The sequence below is a fragment of the Apodemus sylvaticus genome, chromosome 10 (assembly GCF_947179515.1).
Source record: "Apodemus sylvaticus chromosome 10, mApoSyl1.1, whole genome shotgun sequence".
Lineage (NCBI taxonomy): Eukaryota > Metazoa > Chordata > Mammalia > Rodentia > Muridae > Apodemus > Apodemus sylvaticus.
This window is the reverse complement of record NC_067481.1, coordinates 12,652,221-12,669,933: the sequence shown is the minus strand read 5'-3', so window position 1 is coordinate 12,669,933 and position 17,713 is coordinate 12,652,221. Positions and strand designations below refer to the sequence as shown.

Genomic DNA, 17,713 nt, shown 5'->3' with positions numbered 1-17,713 from the left:
ATATACTGAGATAAAGTGTATCTAGGCTGGGTATATTTAATGAATTGTGATGGAGGAGGTGATGGTGGGAAGAGCTGAAGGCAGTTAGCTCCTCACACCATATTTTCAGCCAGGAAGCAGAGAGCAGTGGCTGTCAAGGCTCAGCTTGCTTTCTCCTTCTTATTCAATCCAGTCCAGGGAAATAGCACTGTTCACTGTGTTCTAATGCCAATTAGCTTAATTTAGATAACCTCACAAATCTCTGCAGGAATTTGCTCCCACGAGGGTTTTAAATTCCATTGACTTGACCATCCAAATTGATCACTACAGGGTTCACATTGACATCAAATTCAATTGACATTTAAATTCCATTGACTTGACATCAAAATTGATCATATCAGGTTAATGCCTTACTAGTTAATCTTTACAAAATGGTGAGAGGCTGTTTCTCTTGCTGTTGAGGGATTTGGTAGTGCGGGCTATACATCATACTGAGATCTGTAGAACTTATCAGTGCTATAATCTTAAGACACACAGAATGGAAAAGCCCTATTTTGCCTTCAAATAATTTGATATTGTGAGGCGGAAAAGAATACAATAAAGGCTCCCCTACATCACAGACATTTGCTCAAGATAAATTAGGTTTATTTATCCATCTACACCAGAAGTCTTATAGAAGGAGAGCCACTCCACGGTCAGGCATGGCTTTCTTCAGTCTTCTGGGTTTTTTAAAATGCAGTTATGTCCAAGATACACTACAAATTACGAGACATGTGAAGAAATAGGAGAATGTAACTCCTATGGAAAAAATGTTTAAATTGAGTCTCAGTACAGGTCATTTGTCATGTATCTGCATGTTGGAATTAATAGTAAGGGTTTAAAAATATCTATAGTAAGTATAGGGTGATATCTACTGAAAAATATGGATACCATTGACAAACTGATGAGGAGCTTCAATAAAGAAAGAAAACTATAAAAAGTCAAAGGAAATGTTGGGATGAAAAACCCAGCCTCGGTAATGAAGAGTTTATAAATTGGATTTCAAAATAAGGCCTGTGGTATTGAAGACCGGTAAACAGACATTGTACAAAGGGGGAAAAGAATGAAACCTAATCAGAGAATATGGTGTCTGTGAGCTGGTACCAAATGTCTGTAAATCTTTTCCTTAATTGTTGGTTCACACAGATTTATAGTTTCTTTCTTTTTTTTAAAGACTATTTGAGTTTTTTTTTTAATTTTTTTACCTGATACGTTATATATATTTATTTTGAAAAATTTTTTTTGTTCAGGTGAAAATTCACACACAAATATAAAAACTAGAAAGTCCCAAACAAGAAGTACTAATGAATGCCTTTGGGTTAAATATACATTGTATTAGATAAATGTGAAATAAAAATAAATTTTTGAAGAGGTACCATGTATGAGAAAATATACCAAAAATCTTTCTTTCCCTCTTTTCTTAATTTTATCTGCATTTTACCATGTCTTACTTTCCCTTTCTCTCCTATCTATCTATCTATCTATCTATCATCCATCTATTAACTATCATCTATTTATATGTCTATCTATAATCTATTAACTATCTATCTATTTATCTATCATGTATCTATCATCTACCTATAATCTTTCTATCATATATTGTCTTAGTCAGTGTTTCTATTCCTGCACAAACATTATGACCAAGAAGCAAGTTGGGGAGGAAAGGGTTTATTCAGCTTATATTTCCACATTGCTGTTCATTACTAAAGGAAGTCAGGACTGGAACTCAAGCAAGTCAGGAAGCAAAAGCTGATGCAGAGGCCATGGAGGGATGTTTCTTACTGGCTTGCTTCCCTGGCTTGCTCAGCTTGCTCTCTTATAGAACCCAAGACTGCCAGCCTAGAGATGGTACTACCCACCAGGGCCCCTCCCCCTTGATCACTAATTGAGAAAATGCCTTACAGCTGGATCTCATGGAGACATTTCCCCACCTGAAGCTTCTTTCTCTGTGATAACTCCAGCTTGTGTCAAGTTGACACAAAACCAGTCAGTACATATATCTATTATCTCCCTATCTATCTATCTATCTATCTATCTATCTATCTATCTATCTATCTCTATCTATCATCTATCTCTATCTATCATCTATCTATAATTTATTATCCATCTATTAACTATATATCATCTATCTTTTTTCATCTATTATCAACCTATTAATTTTCTATAATCAATCTGTCTATCTCTATCTATCATCTATTATCTATCTGCCTATCATCTACCTATCTATCTACCTACCTACCAATTATCTGCCATCTGTCTTCCTCTTTTTCACCATCATTATCACAGTCATCATCAACCAATTATCTCTAAAGATACACAGATACTGATCTTCAGTTACATTAATTTGAACTGATTGTTCATATTTAATTTACAAAATTATAACTATGAAGCATTTAAGGACTACACAAAATATATACATAGAAATAATATATACTTATATATATAATTACATAATGTGAACTGATTGTTCATATTTAATTTACAAAATCATAGCAACTATGAAGCATTTGAGGACTATACAAAATATATATACAGAAATAATATATACATATGTGTATATATAATCTCAAATTGGAAAATTCATAAAATTATATTCATCTGAAGATGCTTCCATTATCCATGTAGTATTATAGTAATTTTGGGGCATATGTTCTTATAAATAAATATCCTTACCATTTATATAGCAAATATATGAAGAGTCACAGCTAAAAAAAAAAACCAAAAAAGCAACATAGAAATCACATGGTTGAGTAACAATAAACAAAAGCAGGACAAAGGGCACAGAAACAAAGGGCAGATGGAGCCAATATGACAGAGTTAAATACAACCACACCCACATATAAACAGCCCTCCAACTAAAGTGTTGAGAAATGTACTAAAAAGTAATATGTAACCACATACTATTTATAAGAATTGTACCTTAATTTCAAACAACAAGAAGAATTAAAGTGGGTCAATATACTGTACATTTAAAGATGTGGCATGTGAATTTACACCAGACAACTCAGGATGAGCACCATCATCAGGATGAAAGGAGACCTCACATTAGGGAGGATGAGAGGCAATTCATACAAGAGACATACCAAGTCTACACATGAGCATAATAACAGATATTCAAGATACATGATCTCCCTGCCCAAAAAGAGGAAGGCCTAGGACTAGACAAATGTAATTTTAATAATCTTACTAATAGCTGATAGAAGACGCAAGCACTCAGAAGTAAGGTTGGATGTTTAACTGCCCACCTCTGCCTACATTTGTACAGCTCTCCACACAAAATAGTTATGTGGGTATACATAGTCTACATGTTTATAGTTCCACAATACACATATGCATCTGCATATAGATATGTGAATCTTTTTCAATGGATAAGAAGCAGCCACCAAATAACCAAAGTCTGATTCAGCAATACAGTCCAATAATTGCAAAGGTTTTGAATGAAAGTTTATGTTTTATAGCCCTGCTAAACCATTCAACATTAATAAAGAGAAGGATGATTTTAGAAACAGTGATATTGACAATGGATGAATGACAATTTTGTAAGCCTTGTCTAAGAGAAGTCTGAATAACAGAGCCTTACGGTTTGTAATCTTCTCTTTGTAACGGGTGTTTTTGAGGCATAAACCGGACTGGATGTGATCAATACGTTACATGATTCTGTTTTTCTTGCATTTTAATTACCTGGTTCATCAATTGCTGATTTTCCTTCTAGCTTCAGGAACACCTCATTCAAAGTTGTCATGGAAACACCATAGTTTTCAATTCCCAGTCCAGGACAGCTGTCAAGACTCTGGCAAAGCTCTAAAAGGTACACACAGTCAGTGAGTCACCATGGCAATGATCATGTGAACTGAAAACATACTTCTCAGACTAAGAAATATGGAATTATAGATGATATGTGGCAAAGACACAGAAATGAATATTATACAAATTTTTCCATATTCCAAATTCTCTCTCATTTTGTTTCACATTTGTGCTGTATGCTCAAATATTACCCTCTTATAGTCAATTCTCTATATTCATTTGAATTTCATTTTAGTTTTGCTTTTACAATTTAAATAATTACATAATTTGGATTTCTCAACATTGAGCTTAGATAATTGAAGTGACTATTCCAGAGAACATATAGAAGTGGAAACCACTTCTGCTGTAACCAGCAAATGAGAAAGAATTAATTTTTTTGACCTGTGAGTGCAGTTAAGAGAACTCTCTAACATGTTCAAGTGTTTCAATCCAACAATTAGATTATATTTACTCCTATGGATAAACTATCATTATTTTGTTACTCTTTTGATCACATTTTTGTCTCTTCCCCCACAACATTAAGCTGGCTGGCAACCCCCAACTCTTCCGATGGGCTACCTCTGGCCTTTGTTCCTGGGAACAATAAGGCGCCTCACCTCGACTACCAACACCGCCCTCCTATAATCAGGGTTTAACAATGGCTACAGCGTTACAAGGAACCAACATTCAGGGAATTCTTTCACAAAGATGAAGAAATTAAAGGTGTTTTAAATATGACAGTCTGGGTCATTTTAAAAGTGATTGCCCTGATAACAGGGCTACTATAAACAGACAATCAGGTTGCTCACCAAAAACATGCCTTAAGTGTAAAAAAGAAAATCATTGGGTGAAGAGATACAAGTCCAAAACTAATATTCAAGACAGACCCGTGTCGAGAAACAAGAAGAGGGGCCCGCCCCAGGCCCCGATTCATCCAAGACAGACAGTCTGTGGGACAACACAGCTGCTGCCGACCCAAAGAAATCTATCTTTAAACTCGACAGAGCTACACCAAGAAGCACAGGATTAGACCTCTGCTGTATATTCCATGCCGTATTAGCCCCAGAAATGGGCGTCCAGGTCCCGCCTACAGGAGTTTTTAGACCATTACCTAAAAAAACTTAGAGATTATTGTTAAGACAAAACAGTTCTACTGTAAAGAGACTACAGATTTATCCAGGTGTCATAGACAGTGACTATGAGAGAGAAATAAAAATTATGGCTGCTTCCCCTCACGGTGTCATAACTATACCTGCTAATCAAAGAATTGCTCAGCTTGTTTTGGTTCCTTTACATCCACTGCCTTCCAATTCATTAAAGATAAAAGAGGAAAGGAGGGCTTTGGCTCCTCCGGAGTGTATTGGGTTCAATCTATCACCAATAAAAGACCTAACCTTAAATTGACTATTGAAGGAAAGAGTTTTAAAAGATTAATAGATACGGGAGCTGATGTTACAATTATTAAAGGACAGGATTGGCCGTGTAGCTGGCCACTGACGGAGACTCTTACGCATCTCCAAGACATCAGATATGCCAATAATCCTAAACAGAGCGCGAGACTTCTAACTTAGAAAGATACAGAGGAAAATTCAGAACAAATTCGGCCTTTTGTTATACAAAACTTGCCTACTACCCTTTGAGGTAGAGACCTTCTATCACAGATTAATTTAATCATGTACAGTCCAAATGAAATCGCCTCTAAGCAAAAGACAGAGCCAGAATCCTTACCTGCTCAGGGGCTTGGGAATGAAGAGCAAGACACTAGAAAGTTTAAAAACCCCCAGCCAAACCCTAACTCTAGAAGTCTGGGGGCATTTTCGGTAATGGCCACTATCTTGCCTACATCCCATGCCGATAAAATTTAATGGCTTAGTGATAATCCTGTGTGGGTTGATCAGTGGTCTTTATCTAAGGAGAAATTAGAAGCCGCCTCTTTGCTAGTACAGGAACAATTAAAGGCGGGACATTTAATAGAGTCTTTATCTCCATAGAACACGCCAATATTTGTCATTAAAAAAAAAATCCGACAAATAGAGATTGTTACAAGATTTAAGAAAAGTAAATAAAACCATGTTGCCCATGGGAACTTTACAAGCTGGTCTTCCATCCCCCGTGGCTATCCCGAAAGGGTTTCATAAAATAGTCATAGATTTAAAAGATTTTTTCTTTACTATTCCATTGCACCCTGAAGATTACAAAAGATTCGCATTCAGCGTTCCTTCTATTAACTTCATAGAGCCTATGAAGAGATATCAGTGGACAGTACTTCCTCAGGGCATGGCTAATAGCCCGGCTTTATGCCAGAAATTTGTAACACAGGCTATTCAGCCTGTAAGACAGAAATGGCCAGATATTTACTTTATCCATTTCACAGATGATTTTCTAATTACAGGAAAAAATCCTCAGACCTTGCTTTTATGTTTTAAAGATTTACAACAGGCTTTGGTCGCTAAAAGATTACAAATAACACCAGAGAAAGTTCAGACCCAAGAGCCGTATAATTATCTGGGTTTTAAACTTACAGACCAAACAATTTTTTCCCAGAAGATAATTATCCGCAGGGACAATTTGAAAACTTTAAATGATTTTCAAAAGTTATTGGGTGACATTAACTGGCTTCGGCTGTATTTAAAGCTTACAACAGGAGAATTGCAACCTTTATTTGATATTCTTAAAGAGAATGCTGACCCGACATCTCCTAGGTTATTAACTTCAGAAGGACTTTTGGCTTTACAGACAGTGGAGAAAGCTATTGAAAATCAATTTGTTACCTATATAGATTATTCTTTACCTTTACATCTACTAATTCTTAATACGACTCACTCGACTACAGGTTTATTATGACAAAAGGCTCCTCTGATGTAGATTCATTTGAGGGTGTCTTCAAGGCATAATATTTTGCCATATTTTGAGGCAGTGGCCCAAGTAATTATGCTTAGTAGAAAGCAGGCGCTAACTTATTTTGACAAAGAGCCAGATGTTATTATACAACCTTACAGAGTAAATCAAGATGATTGGCTAAAACAGCATAGCACAGATTGGTTGCTAGCTCAAATAGGCTTTAAAGAGAGTATAGATAACCATTATCCTCAAGACAAATTGATAAAGTTTTTAAATATACATGAGGTTGTATTTCCTAAAATGACATCTTTACAGCCGTTACATAATGCCCTCTTAATTTTCACAGACGGCTCTTCCAAAGGAAGAGCCAGATATCGTATTAACAATCAACAGGTGGTCGTAGAGACGCCTGGGCTGTCTGCTCAGTTATCAGAGCTAACAGCGGTATTGTGTGTCTTTCAATCTGTAAATAGTACGTTTAATCTTTTTACTAACAGTGCTTATGTTACATTTTCTATACCACAATTAGAAACCTGTGGCACATTTAATTTTAATATGCCAGCTAGATCCTTGTTTTCACAATTACAAAGTATCATTCTTGCTAAGAAAAATCCCTTTTATATCAGTCACATCCGTGCCCACTCAGGCCTTCCTGGACCTCTGGCTCAGGGTAATGAGTACATTGACAAAGCGTTTATAGGTCAAGCTTTGACACTTACACCCATAGAATTGACAAAACGTGATCATGATAAATTTCATCTTTCTAGTCAAACGTTGAGACTCCGTCATAAGATCACTAAAGAACAAACAAGAATGATTGTAAAACAATGCCCTAATTGTCTCACTTTAGCACCAGTGCCCCACTTAGGAGTTAATCCACGTGGTCTTATGCCCAATCAAATTTGACAAATAGATGTAACTCACTATACAAAATCTGAAAAATTAAAATTTATACATGTTTACATTGATACGTGCTCGGGACTCATTTTTGCCTCCCTACATTCAGGAGAAGCCTCTAAAAATGTAATTGATCATTGTTTACAAGCCATTAATACGATGGGATTACCCAAAGTCATTAAGAAAGACAATAGACCAGCCTACACTGGTAAGAACTTTATCTCATTTTACAAGGAATTTAATATAAAACTTAAAAATGGAATTCCTTATAATCCAATGGGGCAAAGAAGCGTAGAGCGTGCTCATCGCACCCTTAAAAACTGGCTTCTTAAAACTAAGAAGGAGAATCTATATCCTCCTAGGTCCCCTAAATCACATCTTGCCTTTGTTTTATTTGTTTTAAATTTTCTCCAAACGGATGCTAAAGGTCAGTCTGCAGCAGAACGACACTGGCACCCAGCTACTTCCAATTCCTACGCCATGGTTAAGTGGCGGGACCCTTTAAATAATACATAGAAGGGCCCGGACCCCGTTTTAATCTGGGGGAGGGAGTCCGTCTACATTTTCTCTCAGTAAGAAGACGGTGCGTGTTGGCTACCAGAGAGATTGGTAAGACAGGTAAACACCCCCTAAACTGTTGGTAAGTATAATTAATTCAAAAGGCCCTTTCCAAGCTGCTTCCCACTCACTTGGGAAAGTAAGGTTCCTTTGTGTTCTTACAAGCCAGGCTTCTGGCCTGAGGACACTGAATTTCATTTAAACTAAACGTTTTGGGCTTTCAGATACTAACCAAACAGGTTTTTCTCTTAATCTCCTTTTATATTTCAAGCAGATAACACTCAGAAGATAAACTCCTTCAGTGATGGCCCCAGGTTGAGGATGGGTGGTTATTATAGCCAGCCAGCTCTTATCAGCAGAGCATTTACTCTGCCAGTAGATCCCTCAGAAAGGAGGCTACATAGTATTCGGAACTATGTATGTTTGTTAATATAACAAACATGGACATCAGTTGAGGTGCGAGGCGAGGCACTACAGGAGAAAAGGAAAAAAAAAATCCTGTCTCCGAATTTCCCCAAAAAACACGCCCAGCTACATGGGGGTTGACATTAAAAGTCTGTCCTTAAATTAAAAAGACAGTCTATTTCCCCCCCCCCCCCAAAAGATGTCCTTAACGTTTAAGGGGGTTGGGCCTCTGCTTTCACTCACTGGTTAAAGCCCGTCATCCATTAGATAAACTTACTTATATCCACTGAGTTGTTAAAAATAAATAATTAAGGGGGAATTGTCTCTTCCCCCACAACATTAAGCTGGCTGGCAACCCCCAACTCTTCTGATGGGCTACCTCCGGCCTTTGTTCCTGGGAACAATAAGGCACCTCACCTCGACTACCAACAACGCCCCAAGGCGGTTTCACCTGACACCCAACAGAGACCTCGCCAGTCTGAAGGCAGGCGACCCGCTGAGATCTGGACCCAAAGAAGACTCACAGCCCTGCCTTTGATGTGACCGGCTTCTGGGAGGGGTGGCTGACTCCCCCAAAACTATAAAGCTTGTCATAAAAATAATAAAGTTAGTCTTGACCGGATTCCTGCCTTGACTCACATCTCTCTCGCCTTAACCTCAAAATTCTCTTACAGGCAACCCAGTTCACATGTAGCCGCAGGCGGTCTACACATTTTAACATCTGAACATATCATAAACTCTCAGTGGATTGTAGTTATACAGTGACCACCATAGCTCCTATAATAAATATTATATCTAAATTTTATTTTGTTGTGTTAATGTACATTACCTGGAAATCTGTAAGTTGTGTCTAAGGGTAATGTATAGAGAAGTTTCCCTTCCCCTTCAGCTAATAGCTTGGCCTCCGGGATGTGCTGCTTAACAAGCGATGTGATATTTTCTGGAACACAGACTTCCTTCAGCTGCAAACTGACATTTAAAAAAAAAGACATAGACTATATGATACAATCTATGAATGATATATTCATGAATGAAAATAATCACTAATTTCTTTGGGGCAAAAGTCAACCAAAATAGAGTGGAAGATATAAGTCATGTAAACATGAAATGAGACACCAAACAAAGATATCATAGAAAGTAATGTGGAAAGAAAAAATAAAGCTAATCAAAATTATTGGCCAGGCAACTCAGGGATGCTGGGGAGGGAAGGCTGGCAGTGATTCAAGTCTCCAAAGTGTCATTAAACACAAATTTGAAATACCAGGGATGTAGCAAAGATCAGAAGAACATATGATAGATGGTATAGGGGATGATATTCAAACAAAGGTGAAGCTGGCTACATGGGATTTTTATACTGCTTCAAAAGAGCCAAGGACTTTTGATAGTCATAGATGCCAGACAAGTACAATTATTTACTTTTGTCATCTGATGTAAAGTCATTAAATTCTTAGTATATGGTAAATATTCTAGTGAGTGAATCAATTTACATAGTCCTGCCATAACAATTGCCTAAAGTGGGGGCGGGGCAAGAAGTAAGCAAGTGAACCTTCAAGTAAGACAGTCATCACCAGCAGTGTCAGGAGAGACTCTGGGCTGCAGATAAAAGTCAACATTATGGAAGCATGGTGCCCAAGGTTTTAGCTTCCTTGTAGAATCTATAGTAGAATGTTGAATAAGATCAAAGACTTGTGGAGAAAAGCATCCTATCCATTCAAAACACTACAGTTATTTCTCATTTGCAGAAACATAAGCTAATAGACAAAATCAAACTTATAAAGTATGTAGCAGAAAAAACTGTCTGTAGTAATCTGACCCTGTAGTTTGGTTTTGACAACTAAAAAGACATTTTAATGTAGATAAGCAGTTTCCTTATTGCTAAGAAGAATTATTTTTACTATGTCAGGTCATGTAATAAACTGAATAGTAACAGTGGTCACACTTAGCAAACCCTTAACAGTGGCTATTTTTCTTTCACCAAATGCTTAAGTCAAAATAATTCAATTTATTTATAAACCATGTATGGGCTTGAAAGAATGCTTGGCGTTTCAAGAAGAATCGAGATACACTGAGGAAATTAAATTAAAAATACATTTTGCCCTCTCTACTGCTATTCCTTTGGTGACAAAATGCATTTGAGAAATGTGTTTTGGGGTAATATGGTCACTGTATGAGGAACATCCAGTATAGTGTTCTTCTTCCAGGTTCCTTGGAAGGACGGGTTGACATACCTATTCTGCAAATGTCTCCGTTTACCTCTGCAACAGCTGTTCATCTCTGCTGGTGAAAAACAGAAACCAACCAACCAACCAACCAACCAACCAACAAGCAAACACCCATGGTAGCTATCAGCACCATATAAGAGAATCAACAGGGCTGTTTCTTGCCAAAAATATCTTTTAAAATACATAAACAATAAGTGGTTTAAACGTGTTGACTTTTGTTTAAAAGAAGAAAATAAACTGTTATGCAAATTATTGTCCCAAAGTCCATGAAGAGACTCATGATCTGAGCGGGGAATTCTGCCTAGCACTTTTATGTTTTCGAGAACATCGTACGTTGCCTAGCATACCACATGTGTAGGCAATGTCTCGTCTATTTTTCTATAACATTTACTTGTGGCCACTTTATAAATGAGAAAACTGAATTTTATAGTTTAGTTTCTAAGATACTTAAACACAGTGACTTAGGAAATAAAAATTAGGTCATCACTCAGAATTGGAAGATTAACCAAGTTATGACAATGAGATATTATTCAAGCAGGTAAGGGTCAGCAAGTCGAGGTGGGCTCAAGAAAGAAGCAAATCCATTAAGATAAAATTAAACAATGGGACTTGAATTGAAATAGTGACCTTTTCGTTTTAAATAGTGGGTATTGGATAACGGAGCCTTTAGACCACAGAAGCCAGGAGAGCAAAGTCGCCCATGTCATTCATTTGGCTACTTAGTCCAGTGAGCAGAATGGAACCATTAAGAATTTTTGTTGCCGGGCAAGTGGGGGTGCATGCCTTTAATCCCAGCATTTGGGAGGCAGGGCCAGGTAGATTTCTGAATTTGAGGCCAGCCTGGTCTACAGAGTGAGTTCTAGGACAGCAAGAGCTATACAGAGAAACCCCGTCTTGAAAAACAAAACAAAACAAGACAACAGCAACAAAACAACAATAAAACAAAAAAAAACCCAAAACCAAAAAATAAACAAAAAAGACTTCTTGTTGTTATTGTTTGTCTTTCTGCATTTATGTTTATTTTCTTTCTTAAGAATAGATTATTAACTCAGAAGCACTAACCAATCGATACAAAATTCAAAGCTTAAGAAAAGCTTAAGAAATATGATTATCATAATGTATGGTGACAGGTTTAGATTTTGGACAATAGTTTTGAGTTTAAAATAAGCTCACCTCCTCACTCCATAGCTTATCAACCCATTGCTATGGGATAATGCTTCCCAGTGTTCATGTGCTTGAGATTTGATCTCCAAACCTACAGAGTTGAGAGGCTGGAGGACTTTCAAGAATAGGTTCAGTCACAAGGACTCAAGGACTCTGTGACCCTTGCCCTTACCTTAAGTGATACCCAACTCCCCATTTCTTCTTCAGAAAGAGAGACGAGCCCACACACTTCAGCTTCCCCTTGGAGAGGAACACTTTCCTATCTGAAAAGGAAGGAGGAGAGAAGAAAGTCTGTGTAGAAGTGGGCCATTTGTTTTTGAGAAAAAGACAATTGTTTATACGCTTTAAAGTTCAATCCAGAAGCATTTCCCGTTCCAGATGGGACTTAATGAAGACTCCATGAAGCATATCCTTTAACCTCTCCTTAGATTTATTTCTCATTGTCTAACTCCTCAAGGAGATTAAACCATGTGGATTCATATTACACATTGTGATAGATCAAACGTTGAAAGCATTTGAACATTTCAAGTTGATTTAACTCAAATCTGAGTAAAAGAGGCAAGCTTTTAGAATGTAGACTTCATTTACTTCACAGTGAGTTTCTTGGCAGTTCGAGCCCCTACGCAACTTTTAATGACACAACATTTACAGGGAATGCTGAAATGGAGCTGGAGAGCTAGGCCAGTCACTAAAGGGCTTGCTTTGCAAACTCAGGACCTGGGGACCTCAGAACCCATTAGTTGGGCAGTTTGCAATTGGAGGTAGAGACAAACAGATCCCTGGGGCTTACTACCAGCCAGTCTAACCTACAGAGAGATCCTGTTTCACAAAACAGGGTAAAGAGCTCTTGAGGAACAATGGCCAGGGTTTCCCTCTGGGCAGCACATGCACATACACACATGTACCTACATGCACATGAACACACACATACCCATATGCGCAGGCACATACACCACCCAGTAAAATAATTCATGTTAATACGTTGGTGCTAAATTCACATCATCACCACATGCTTAGATCAGTTAGTTAAGATATAGCTGTGCAGAGCACTGGTCTGTGATTCTCAGGTCCCTAAATGTCATCATCCTGATGCTTAAGGAAGCCAGCCATTACCAGCCAGGATGTCAGCCTCATCCATGAACTGAGTGCTGAAGAGGACCACACGGTCGGCTTTTCTCTCCTTCAGGAGATTCCACACCCGGTGCCTTGAAAAGGGGTCCAGTCCAGCGGTGGGCTCATCCAGTAGGAAAATCTAGAGGAGGGAAGTGGCAGAGTTTTCCTCTAAAGAGAAAAGCTCTCCCAGGGAGCAGCGTAGACTCCTTACTATCTAGGTTTAAAGGAGTCTTATGTAAGGCTCGCTCTTATGCTGCACATTCTAAATATTTCTGCAACACAGGTCCTTTGCAAAGCAAAGTATTTACTGAAAACTACCTGCAAAATCCAGACTGGCTTACCTGAGGGTCTCCTAAAATGGCGATTCCGAAAGTTAGCTTTCTCTTCTGTCCGCCACTTAGGTTTTGAGCAAGTATATCTTGAATATTTTTCATTTCCAATTCCAGCAAAATTCTTTTCACCTGAAAAAAATATACAAGAGTTAAGACATACACAAAATATGATCTCTTTCTTTTTCCTTCCTCGTAAGTACAAAGCTGCTCTCTGTGATGGGGAAAAGTATAGACTCTGGGGTCAAAGGTTCTGGGTTTGAGTGACACCTCATGTTCACCTACATCATAAGCCTGGTTGAGCTATTTGCTTTCCTGAGCCTGAGTCCCTTATTGTAAGACAGAGAAGACAATGATATTTGTCTCATAGGGTTGCTTCAAGGAATAAATGATCTTTTGCATTCAATGTTAAACAAATGTACCTTACACATTATGTCTAAATATCCTTGTTTAAATTGGATTTCCTAACATTTCACACCTGTTTACACAAAGAAATAAAAAAAAATGCATCTTGACACAAATGGGTCTTAATATTCACACTTGGACCAAAATGTGGTCCTACACACATGAACGTACCTCTTTTTCCACATCTTGGGGAGGAATTCCTCTTATTTTGGCAAAAACCCTGAGGTTTTCTCTCACAGTAAGGAAGTCAAATTGAACATTGGATTGTGGACAAACTCCTGCGATCTTGAACACGTTTTCTAGGTCAGCCATTTCTGATAATCTATTATTATAGATGGTGATGGAACCTGTCATAAAAACCAAGTGTTAATATCAGAACAGTGAGCCAATGAAAATATTTATAAATAAAAACTCTCAATGTATTCATTCAATTTGAGATATGTGGCTCCCCCCACCCCACACCAAGGTTTATTTAACTCAACTTTCATGGTTTTGTGAGTGGATGTATTGATTTTGTAGATACATGTATATGTATGAATGCTTGTGCATATGTGTACAAAGGCCAGAGGTTATTCTTTACAAAACTGTCATGGAATCGGAATCTCATGGATTCATCTAGACTAGCTGGCCTGGAAGCCCCAGGGATCCTCCTGTCTCTGCCTGCCCAGTGTTGGGATTGAAGGTAGGGGTGTTGGGCTCTGCTGACTTTTTCTTTTGTCTTAAAGACTTGATTTTATTTTTACATGTATGTTTGTCTGCTTATATGCATACACCATGTGTGAGCCTGTTACACACTAGAAGAGACAGTCTCAGATCATCTGGAACCAGATTTACAGATGCTTGTAAGCTACCAAGTAGTGATGGGAATTGAACTGAGGTCCTCTGCAAAACAAGTTCTCCTAACAGCTGAGCCATCGCTCCAGGCTCAAAGGCTTCACTGTTTTATGTGGTTGTTGGGGCTCAAACTCACATCTGCCTGCTTACAGAGCAAGGGCTTTATCATTCGAGACATCTCCTTAGCGGTTCAACTTCTATTTTTGTTGTACTCTGAAAACAAAAAGCTTCCATCCACAGTTTCCCTGTGAAGATGCGGTATAGATATGACCCCCTCCCCCCACCATTTGGCTTGGCTATGTGTCTGCCAAGACCTTGGCAAGTGTGATAGGAGCCAAGGCTGAGGAAGAATTACACCTATGATTTAGTTTCTTCCTCCTCATTACATGAAGCTTATGGGTAAAGAATGTCAGGTTAGCCACTTAGGTGTGGAAAGTCCCTTTGGCAATGAAGCCTGGCCTAACTGAAGTCCTAAACACATGGGTAAGGCCCTGTTAAACCACTTAGCCCCACTCAGTTTTGCATGGAGCAATCACAGAATCCACAGAAATAATAAAATATTTCTATTTTCACCATTAAGTTTGGGAGTGTTTGTCATGCAGGAGAAGCTAACACATACAAGTTGGAATGCTACGTGGCAGTTAAGGACCAAGAAAGTGACTGTCATAAAATACTCGACCTTCATACGTAACGATAGTACACACTTTTATAGAATAATATTATAAATGAGCTTTATTTCCATTGGTATTCATACTTGTTAATAAGCAGAAGGCTTCTTTATTAGTGGTTGATTTATTTACCAACCTGAATCCTTACCTTTGGTAGGAACAGATAATCCACTAAGAATATTTAACAGTGTTGATTTTCCAGCTCCACTGTGACCAAGGACTGCTGTGATTTGGCCTTCGTATATGTCCAACGTCAGGTCTGGAAGGGAAAAACGAAGGACAGATGGATGATATTAAAAAAAAGGAGGTTAATAACCACTTATTAGTGAGGAAATCATTTGAAATGTAAATAAATTATATCGAATAAAAAAATTAAAAAAAAATAAATAAAGAAAACATCATACGAAGTGAGGTAACCCAGACTCAAAAGGTGACTCATGGTATGCACTCACTAATAAGTGGATATTAACCTAGAAAACTGGAATACCCCAAACATAATCCATACATCAAATGAGGTACAAGAAGAAAGGAGGAGTGGCCCCTTGTTCTAGAAAGACTCAGTGAAGAAGTATAGGGCAAAACCAGAACAGGGAAGTGGGAAGGGGTGGGTGGGAGGACAGGGGGAGAAAAGAGGGCTTATGGGACTTTCGGGGAGTGGGGGGCTAGAAAAGGGGAAATCATTTGAAATGTAAATAAAAAATATATCGAATAAAAAAAAGAGAAAAAAAAGAGAAAAAAATGCAAATAAAAGAAAAAAGGACCAGAAAAAAAAAAAAAGGAGGTAAAAGCAAGAAAATAACTAAAATAACACAATTCTTCTATGGAGCTCATTGGATCATTTAATCTCCTTGAATAAATAGTTTTTTTTTCAAAATATTCTTTGCAAAAATATAATTTGGTATTTTAAATAACTGGAATGTGTTACAACCATAGGTTCATTGACATTGCCCTGTGCATGCGAAATATTTGTTAACATTAAATGGAAGGATAGATCAATAATAAAATACTACATGGTCATAAGTCCTTTAAGGCAGGCATCTCTTTTAAAATTTTAAATTTTAAGTATTTATTTATTTTAAAGAGAAAACACATAGAACTTTGAATTACAAGGGAAAACTTTGACTTTGTTGATGGAAGACCAAAATCTACTTAGGTTAACACAGTATCACACAGTATAGATTTTAAATACACTGTATTTCAACACATTTATTCTAACTTTTATAAAAGTCTTATAAAATAAAACTGAAGTACTGAAAGGCAAAGTTTACCATGTAACTTAAATAACATTTCAAATTTAAAGCATCACCAAGAACCATTCCTCAAAAGTAAAATAGTTGTGTTTAAATTTAAAAGTCTATCACATTATTATTATTATTATTATTATTATTATCTACCTTTCAAGGCTTCTATTTTATTAGGCTTCCCTTTGTATTCTTTTGAAATATTTCTGATTCTGCAAAAGAGAAAAGGCATGGTTAGGCAACTGGTGTCTTCAGTTGGGCCTTGTGGAAAATGGATCTTATTTTCAGGGTAAAGAAAGAGTTGCCCCATCACTCTTGGGCAATCTTTGGCCATGTGTCATGAACTCTACTGCCTTCTAATCCATTAGCATCTCTGGGAGAGTAGTCAACTCTGTGCATATGTTCCACTGCAGATAGTCGCATGCCATGTATTGGCATGGGAGGTGACGTTATTGTGTAAGAACAAGATCATCCCTGTGCTGCAAAGCAAGAACCTAGAATGAGAGCCTACATGGGCTGACCACAGTAAAAGAGCCACCATGAACTCCCGCAGAAGACTGGAGATGTATGTGGCTATCTTGGCTGAAGAGCTCTAAAGACGTGTTTAGAGGTAGAGTAAGGTGAAGAAGCAATGGATCATGGGTTTCGTGCTCAGGTCCACCTGGGTTCATCCATTTATACTGCTTCATTTTTGCTTGCTTAGGTAAGCTTTGGGTTTCCCCAGCTGACATTTCAGAGTGCTTCTGGCTGTGTTGAGGTTTTAAATACATTCAATAAACAGAGCTTTTCATTCTGTGTGCAGTGCTTGGTTCACAATAAATATTCAACACGCAGAGAAGACGCTGGTGAGATCATGAGGCTCATGGCCGGGGTGAAGTTTACACACTGAGTGCTATTTTAGATCTGGAATTGCACTTTGCTTTATTATCCATGGGGAGTGGGATTCACAAAGCTGAATCAGATTTATGTTTCTTATCTTGTCATCTACTATCCATCAAACAGAGTTCATTCACATTGAACAAATCGTTTCCCTATTTCTATTTTGAGTACATTATGCGGCCAGTTCATGGTCCTCACACTTGAGGGTAGTGCTGAAGAAATGTAAGAGAAAAAAAAAAAAACAAATTTTGTGGAGACATTGTTTATCTTAGCTGAGCTTACGTAGGTTCTGGGACAAATACCAGCATAAGGTACTGGTGGGAAATGAATGCACTGGGCTTTGGGAGCTCAGAGGC

The 17,713-nt window shown here is 37.8% G+C and overlaps 1 pseudogene; it reads right to left on the bottom strand.

The window, feature by feature from the left end:
* LOC127693647 (ABC-type organic anion transporter ABCA8B-like) overlaps positions 1-17,713 on the bottom strand; it is a 79,632-nt pseudogene that overhangs the window by 38,417 nt on the left and 23,502 nt on the right.